Below are 10,000 nucleotides of genomic sequence, written 5' to 3'. Positions count from 1 at the left end.
CTTCTCCGATTCTGTTGCTAATGGCTTCGGCGTGAGTCATGGACGCCGTTCATTATATCTAATGGCTCATCAAGAACCTGTAATTGCCGTGGGAGGTAATTAATCGATTGCGTCATTGAGAATTAATTAATATATGATTTAGGTTTGTATATGTGCAAGAAGGGACTCATTTCCTTCGGAAAAAATTGAAGATTTTCCCTGTCACTTTCATCTGTTTGTTTGTTTATTCATTTGTTTGTGAGCAACTTTACACAAAAACTACTGTACCGATTTTGACCAAAACTTGGTAGTCATGTTTAGTATGACCCAAGGATTCGTCTAACATTTTGGATAAAGTACATCAAAGTACAAGTGCTTAGCAGTACTTTGAAAATAATCCCAATTTTAAGTAAATGGCAAATATTTTGTAATCTATTTTTTGTTTGTGACTATTACGCAAAGACTACTCAAACAATTTCAATTAAACTTGGTGGACATGTGAGGTATGACCCAAGGACAAATCCATTAGATTTTGAAGAAAATACATCGAAGTACAAGTACGCAGTAGATTTAAGAGCAAAATAAGACTGCTTGGCGTGGCGAATGTATGCTCTCTACTGAGAAAATCTTTAGTTTTTAATATATTTTGATATGTACCAATTCATTTTCCACAAATCATAATGTATTAAGCAAAATTATATTATTAAAAGAATACCTAAAAAGGTGAGCGAGGCTGAGTATGATAACAATGCTGCAAACGCCCTTTAAAAATGCATACAGTGCGCCACGAGAGGTGTAACAATGACGCAATATCTCACGAGAACCTTCTTGGCTTAGACGTTTCCCCATGAGCTCCTATGTGGTCCAAGTCATTATTTATAACCACTTCTCTTTTTCTCATAGCATGTTCAAACCATCTCAATCTAGAATGGAAAGACAGACGCTGGACTAGGGCATTGTTAACACACACACAAACAACTTAAGGAGTTGAAGGGGTTAAACCTTCTTGGCTTAGAAGTTTCCCCATGAGTCCCCATGTGGTCCAAGTCATTATTTATAACCACTTCTCTTTTCTCATAGCATGTTCAAACCATCTCAATCTAGAATGGAAAGACAAACGCGGGACTAGGGCATTGTTAACATACACACAAACAACTCAAGGAGTTGAAGGGGTGAAACCTTCTTGGCTTAGAAGTTTCCCCATGAGCTCTCATGTGGTCCAAGTCATTATTTATAACCACTTCTCTTTTTCTCATAGCATGTTCAAACCATTTCAATCTAGAATGGAAAGACAGACGCGGGACAAGGGCATTGTTAACATACACACAAACAACTCAAGGAGATAAATGGGTTAACTACTGCACTGTAATTGTTCAGTGGCTACTTTCCACTTGTTAAGGGTAGAAGAGACTCTTTAGCTATGGTAAGCAGCTCTTCTAGGAGAAGGACACTCCAAAATCAAACCATTGTTTTCTAATTTTTGGTAGTGCCATAGCCTCTGTACCATGCCCTTCCACTGTCTTGGGGTATAGTTCTCTTGCTTGAGGGTACACTCGGGCACACTATACTATCTGTTTCCTTATTTCCATTTGTCACTGGGCTATTTTTTTCCTGTTGGAGCCCTTAGGGTTTATAGCATTTTGATTTTCCAGCAAGGGTTATAGCTTAGCTAGTAAGTAGTAGTAGTAGTAATAATAGTAATAATAATAATAATAATAATAATAATAATGAAAATAATAATAATAATAATAATAATGATAATAATAATGATAATAAAAATAACAATAATGATAATAATAATAATAATAATAATAATAATAATAATAAAAATAACAATAATGAGAATAATAATAATAACAATAATAATAATAATAATAATAATAATAATAATAATAATAATAATAATAATAATAATCCCAAACCAGGGAAAAGAGTTAAAGATGAATCACACATCTAATTGGAAGAAAATATTTCCAAGAATCCTTTTGGAAGAATTCAAACATCTACAGTATTATAAGGAGTTCAAGAAATGTTGGAACCTTGAAGTCTATTGAACGAGAAATTGGCGTTGAGAAAAACATGTGGGTAATTTAAGCTTTGGTGAATTGCCTTACCGTAAGTGGCTTCATTATCATTATAATGTTTTTTTTTTCTTTTTCACATTGTTATCTAATGTGATTGGTTCGTGAGATTAGTCTAATTTATACTTGAAGATTCATAATAAAATTATAAAAGAGGAATTAATGAGGATATGAGTATGTATGTATGTATGTATGTATATAAATATATATATATATATATATATATATATATATATATATATATATTTATATATATATATATATATATATACATATACATATATATATATATATATATATATATATATATATGTGTGTGTGTGTGTGTGTGTGTATTTTTGTGTGCATTTATACATTATACATATATTTATTTTCAAATATAGATCTATTCATATATATATATATATATATATATATATATATATATACATATATATATAACATACGTATATATGACTATATAAATGTATATATACAAGCATATACATATAAATATGTTCATAAAAATTATATATCTATATATACATATATATGCGTATATATGACTGTATATATATACATACATATATATATATATATATATATATATATATATATATACAGTTCACCTCATTAGCTATTAAAACCAACCTATCCCATCAAGCGGTACTAATTCTTCTCCAAGTCTCATCACCAGCAAGGCAGTCCTTCTTATCCTTATCTCTATAACACATTTCATTTCTCCTTCTCCTCCTCCTCCTTCTCCTTCTACTCCTCTTCGTTACGCCTCTCGCCATTCATATCCTTACCTTCCCCCTCCCCCCCCTAACCAACTCCTCAGGAGGTCCATGTCTCTGGAGTCCTTTGTAATAGGGAGATTGGTGACTTTAAGAAGATGAACTTAATGGAGCAATGTAAGGAATGTGATTTTCCTTCTAAGGAAAAATATATGAATATGTAATTTTTCATTTAAGGGTTGATAGATGATAATGTAATTATATTTTTAAGAAACAATAGATGATAATGTAATTCTCCCTCTAAGGAATAATAAATGATAATGTCCTTTTACTTTCATGGATTAATAAATGAAAATGTAATTTTCCTTTTAAGGAATAATAAATGCTAATGTAATTTTCCTTTGATGGCTTAATAAATGATAATGTGACTTTCCTTCTAAGGATCAATAAATGATAATGTAATTTTCCTTTGATGGATTAATAAATAATAATGTAATTTTCCTTCTAAGGAATGATTAAGGATAAAGTAATTCTCTTTCTAAAGAATAATAAATGATAATGTAATTTTCCTTTGATGGATTAATAAATAATAATGTAATTTTCCTTTCATGTAATAATAAATGATAATGTAATTATCTTTTTAAGGAATAATAAATGATAATGTAATTTCCCTTTGATTGATTAATAAATGATAATGTAATTTTTCTTTTAAGGAACAGTAAATGATAATGTCATTTTCCTTTCATGTATTAATAAATGATAATGTAATTCTCCTTCTAAGGAATAATAAAGGATAATGTAATTTTCCTTTTAAGGAATAATAAATGATAATGTAATGTTCCTTTGATGGATTAACAAATGATAATTTAATTTTCCTTTTAAGGAATAATAAATGATAATGTCATTTTCCTTTTCAGGTAAATAATAATGTAATTTTAATTATAATGAATATATTACTGACATCCTTATTATTGTGTAATTGATTCCCTGTTAGTGTTCAGTAAGGCTTGAAAATATTATACATAGATAGATAGTTTAACTATATATATATATATATATATATATATATATATATATATATATATGTGTGTGTGTGTGTGTGTGTGTGTGTGTGTGTGTGTGAGTGTGTATCAATGTATATATATATATATATATATATATATATATATAGTATATGCATACACATATATATATATATGTATATATATACATATGTATGTGTATATATATATATATATATATATATATATATTATCATTATCCAAGCTACAACCGTAGCTGGAAAAGCAAAGTGCTATAAGCCCAATGGCTCCAATACGTGAAAAATAGCCCAGTGAGGAAAGGAAATACAGAAGTAAATAAATGATGAGAACAAATTAACAATAAATCATTCTAAAAACAGTTACAACGTCAAAACAGATATGTCATATATAAACTATAAAAAGCCTCATGTCAGCCTATTCAACATAAAATCCTTTGCTGCAACTTTATATATATATATATATACATATATATATATATATATATATATATATATATATATATATATATATACATACATACATATGTGTGTGTGTGTATACACAGGTAATTATCCATACATATAATAGAATTTTGATGAAATACAAATATATAGACATACATATATTTACATGAATAAACATATGCTGTACAGTCTATGCACACCCCACCTAGAATAATAACTCTCTCTCTCTCTCTCTCTCTCTCTCTCTCTCTCTCTCTCTCTCTCAGTGAGGACGTTAAGACGACGTAGATGGTGAAGAGCATATCAGCTGAACGCCAGACTTCCGGATGCTGTGGGTCTTTCTTAAGATGCTCAGATAATGTCTGCATTTTTCGATTCACGTGTTTTTCTCCGCCATTTTCATTACTGTTCTCGTATCCTCTTTTGCTTTGTGATTTTTCAATCTTTTTATTTTACTTTTTTTTTTTTGCAGTAACAAAATTTGGCATAGACATGAAGTCATAAATGATAGGTAAAATTATAATCAAAAATTATAATTTTGATTATAATTTTACTTATCATTTATGACTTCATGTCTATGCTAAATTTACATTTATTGCAAGAGAAAACTATTTCTTGACCGAACAATTCCAAATTTACGTAAAACTAGAAGGGCACTCAGTAGATCGCAGACCTCCGCCACGGCGGCAGATTTCTCGCCCTTCTGCTCGACCTTGACCGTGACCTTTGACATAGGACTTTCAAAATTGATTCACTTCCACGTTTCAACATAACAATTAATCCCTGGAAGTTTCATTACTCTATGAGTAAAATTGTGGCCAGGAAGTTGTTCACCCACAAACAAACGAACAGAGAAACAACGGCGAAAACATAACCTCCTCCCAGCTTCGTTGGTGGGGGTAAGTACAGAGTACAGGAATTACAAAATAAAAGAAAAAAGAATAGCAGGTTACTTTTGTATTCAGATCTTCCCAGCCTGTACAGTTGGCATCATTAATTCCGGTTCATTGGAAACTATGGTGACATCTGACAATTGTATTATTATTATTGCTACTAATTGCTAAGCTACAACCCTAGCTGGGAAAGCCGGATGCTATAAGCCCAGGGGCCCCAACAGGGAAAATAACCCAGTAAGGAAAGGAATCAAGGAAAAATTAAATATTTTGTAGCAAATAACGCTGTGTTGAGCAGAATAGAAACTGTTGGCAACGCTGCCAACATTGTATCTACTGCATAGCTTTGGATATTTTGTTACATTTTTTATAGTATCTGTAGCATTTATATGGCCCTCTATAGCCTTTTTATAGCTATTTTAACCCTTTTCTATCCATTTCATAGCCTTTTAAAAGCCTTTTAGCCCTATTATAGCCTTTTTACCTTTTTCATAACCTTGTTAGCCCCTTTTATAGCCTTTTTTACCCTTTCCATAGCCTTTTTAGCCCCCTTCATAGCCTTTTTACCCTTTCCATAGCCTTTTAGCCCCTTTTATAGCCTTTTTTACCCTTTCCATAGCCTTTTTAGCCCCCTTTATAGCCTTTTTACCCTTTCCATAGCCTTTTAGCACCTTTTATAGCCTTTTTTACCCTTTCCATAGCCTTTTTAGCCCCTTGTATAGCCTTTTTTACCCTTTTCATAACCTTTTCAGCCCCTTTTATAGCATTTTCAGCCTTTATTATTTATTTTACAAAATGCTTAATAGAAAAAATATTGTTACTTGCAGAAAAGCAACTTTGTTTCAACAGTTTCTCTTCTGCTAAACACAACACTACTCCACGAATTAATCAGGCCACGGCTAAAAAGGCTAGAGAAGGACTAGGAAAGCTAATAATAGGCTAAAAAGGCTATAAAAAGGATAAAAGAGGACTAAAAAGGCTATACACTGTAGAAAAGGGCTAAAAAAAGGTAATAAAACACTAAAAAGGTTATACAAAAGATAGAACAGGGTTAAAATGGCTATATAACGAGACAAATGGCTATAAAAGGCTTGAAAAGGGCTAAAAGGCCATTAATATGCTAGAAAAAGGGGTAGGAAAAGGGTAGAAAAGGGTTAAAATGACTATGGGAATTATATAAAACGGCTAGAAAAGGCTATTAAGAGGCTAAAAATGGGTAGAAAAGGCTAAACATTGGTAGAAAAGTTAGAATGGTTATAAAAAGGCTAAAAATACTAAAGAAGGGTAAAAAAATATCTAAAATACACTATGCAGTGAATACAATAGAGGCTTTGACTAAGAGGGCAGGATGAAAGCAACTGAGTAACTTTATTACAGAACACCAGCTTATATATACATCAAGTCTGGGCAAGAAGGACATAAAACATAACAGGCAATTTCATGTTCAACCGACAGCCGTTTCTGTTAACAGTTACCGGTAAGAAAAACAGACATGTTTAATCATGTCCCTGTCAGTGCGAGGGGAGAGCGAAGATACAAAGTATAATATATACAAAAAAAAAAGAAATGTTGTTACTATGTACGATCGTGTAACACACGGTTGGTACAACATGATGATCCTGCCATACAATATCGCTTGACAAAACATACAGCGGACTCCCAAAATGCAATAAATACCCTTTTTCACCATTTCTGAAATACCTGTCTCTTGCAATATCCTCATCTCTCATCACCTCCACCTGAACCCTTTCTATCGCCTGTCTGGCGTTCACCCATCGCATGAATGGCGTTTCTTGACCTTTTTTTCAATTCCCCCCTTGCTTTCCTATTACCTTCCGCCTTTGTTTGTTGACACTTTCATCAAATCTGGATCTGGGGAAGACAAGCGTAGGAAAGCTATTAAGAGAGAGAGAGAGAGAGAGAGAGAGAGAGAGAGAGAGAGAGAGAGAGAGAGAGAGAGAGAGAGAGAGATTTTTTAATCAATTTATTGTGCCCATTGGCGTCAGGCATTTGAGTACATGGTAACAGTAATATTGTTTACATCTATATATCAATTAAGTTATGCCAAAATATTACAAAATAAAGTTTAAACAGACATTTAAGTACATATTAAAAATAATATTGAGGGAGCACTGTCGTTTATTTTTTACCTAAATAAGCTAAGAGTAAGATTAAGGGTTTCAAAGGCAGGACAATGCCCTAGTGACAGGACAATACCCAAGAGATAGGACAATGCCCTTGAGACAAGACAATGCCTAAGAGATAGGACAATGCCATCAAGAAAGGAAAATATCCTAGAGATAGGACAATCCCCTAGATAGAACAATGCCCTAAACATAGGAAATTGTTCTAAAGACAGGACAATGTCCTAGAAAAAGGACTATGCTCTAAAGACAGGACAATACCTTAGAGATAGGACAATGCCCTAGAGATAAGACAATGCCTTAGAGATAGGACAATGCCCTAGGGATAGGACAATGCCTTAGAGATAGGACAATACCCTAGAGATAGGACAATGACCTAGAGATAGGACAATGCCCTAGAGATAGGACAATGCCATGGAGACTGACCAAATATACATATGATCAGCGTCCAAGGACTCTCTTCGTCAACACAGGGCCAGGGAGGGCCAGAATGATTTGGGGTTGTCATAGCCTGGTGGTAGCGTCCTTGACTGGTGATTGCCAGATTGGGGTTCGAGTCCCACTCAAACTTGTTAGTTCCTTTGGTCGCTGCAACCTCACCATCCTTGTGAGTTAAGGATGGCGGATTTGGGGGAGCCTATAGGTCTATCTGCTGAGTCATAAGCAGCCATTGCCTGGCTATCCGTGGTCCTATGTTGGGTGGAGAGGAGGTTTGGGCTCTGATATGTATATTTGGCAAGTCTTTAAGGCATTGTCCTTTCTCTGGGTTATTGTCCTGTCTATATGGAATTGTCTTTTCTCTAGGGCATTCTCCTGTCTGTAATGAGTTGTCCTGTCTCAAGAGCATTGTCATATCTCTACGGCCTTCTCCTGTATCAAGAGCATTGTCCTTTGTCTAGAACATTGTCCTGTCTCTCCGGAACTGTCCTGGAAGGAGAGGAGACTTAGGCGCTGATCATAAGTATATATGGTCAGTCTCTAGTGTATTGTCCTGCTTGATAGGGCAATATGTCACTATCCCTTGCCTCTTTCATTCATGAGCGGCCTTTAGACCTTCAAACACAGTGATAATTAATGGGTTCGGACCATAGTGCTCATGCGCTCTCCAAATGGACACAAAAGGTTCATGAGACTCATTGTTGAGAAAGCAATAGCTATTGTGATGCATCCTAAGTTCGCCAGTTCCTCCCACTATTTCTAATTAAGGATTCAAGTCGCAACAAAAGAGATAAATAAAGCAGATATAACAAAGAGGCGTTGGTAATAAAGTTGATTGGGTCAATGTGTGTCAAGGGCCTATTCAAGCGTCTATTTTTGCAACCGGAATAGAACGAAAGAATCAATTTGTAAAGTTGAAAGGGATAGATGAATAGAAATAGTTAGCTTGATTTTTTTTTCCTATTTAAAGGTTTAAAGGCCGTTCATAAATGGCAGAGGTAAGGGACGGTGACAAGGAACTAGCAGGACAATGCCCTAGAGACTGGCCATATACACATATGATCAGCGCCTAAAGCACCTTCCATCCAGGACAATTCAGGAGAGACAGGACAATGTTCTAGACAAATGACAATGCTCTAGCGATAGGACAATGCTCTAGATACAGCACAACTCATTACAGACAGGACAATGCCCCAGAGACAAGACAATTCCTTATAACAGAACAATAACCCAGAGAAAGGACAATGCCCTAAAGACTGACTCTATACGTATATGATCAGAGCTCAACCCACTCTCCACCCAAGCCAGGACCAGGGAGGGCCAGGCAATGGCTGCTGATGACTCAGCAGGTAGACGTATAGGCTCCCCGAAACCCGCATCCTTAGCTCACAAGGATGGTGAGGTTGCAGCGACCAAAGGAACTAACGACTTTGAGGGGGACTCAAACCCCAGTATAGGTTCCCCCAAAACCCTCATCCTTAGCTCACAAGGATGGTGAGGTTGAAGACACTACAAGAAAATATCGAGCTTGAGCGGGACTCGAACCCCAGTCCGGCAGAACGATAAAAGGGACGTTTCCAATAGACCACCACAACTTACGTTGCATTGAAGTCTGTCTGTTTGTACGTCAGTAATACGACTGATATAATTGGTTCATATAATGCTATTTGGGATAGAGACTTAAGGGTCATTTTTGCAAAGAAATACAAGGGATTATGACTTCTATGCAACGAGTGGTGGATTGTCATTGACTCTTGAGCTCCCAATCTTAACATGTCTTCCTTATATAATAAAGAGTAATGTCTGGCTAGCGTGGTGATGAAAACTGGACAAACCCCAGATATGAATATGTCTGAGGCCTTTGTCCAGCAGTGAACTAGAAGCGGCTGCATTTGGTGTTGTTTGTCGTTGTATACACACACACTCACACACACACATATGGGAATGGTTGAATCTGTGTATGTGTATGCGTGTGTGTGTATATTTATCTAAATTTCTAGCCATCTTTTTTTGACGGGTCGCGTACGCTAGTTGATGTAATAATGAGGAACTTTGATATATATATATATATATATATATATATATATATATATATGTGTATATATATATATATATATATATATATATATATATATATGTATATACTGTATAAATGTATGTATAAATATATATATATATATATATATATATATATATAAATATACATATATATATATATATATATATATATATATATATATATATATATATATATATATATATA

The 10,000-nt window shown here is 34.1% G+C and overlaps 1 pseudogene; it reads right to left on the bottom strand.

Annotated features, from left to right (window-relative positions):
- Positions 1–17: 17 nt before the first annotated feature.
- The window catches only part of LOC137656376 (QRFP-like peptide receptor), a 207,924-nt pseudogene continuing 197,941 nt past the window's right edge, over positions 18–10,000 (bottom strand).

The sequence above is a fragment of the Palaemon carinicauda genome, chromosome 17, assembly GCF_036898095.1.
Source record: "Palaemon carinicauda isolate YSFRI2023 chromosome 17, ASM3689809v2, whole genome shotgun sequence".
In the NCBI taxonomy this organism is placed as follows: Eukaryota; Metazoa; Arthropoda; class Malacostraca; order Decapoda; family Palaemonidae; genus Palaemon; species Palaemon carinicauda.
Note: the sequence above shows the minus strand (reverse complement) of the source record. Positions and strands in the feature narration are given on the sequence as shown.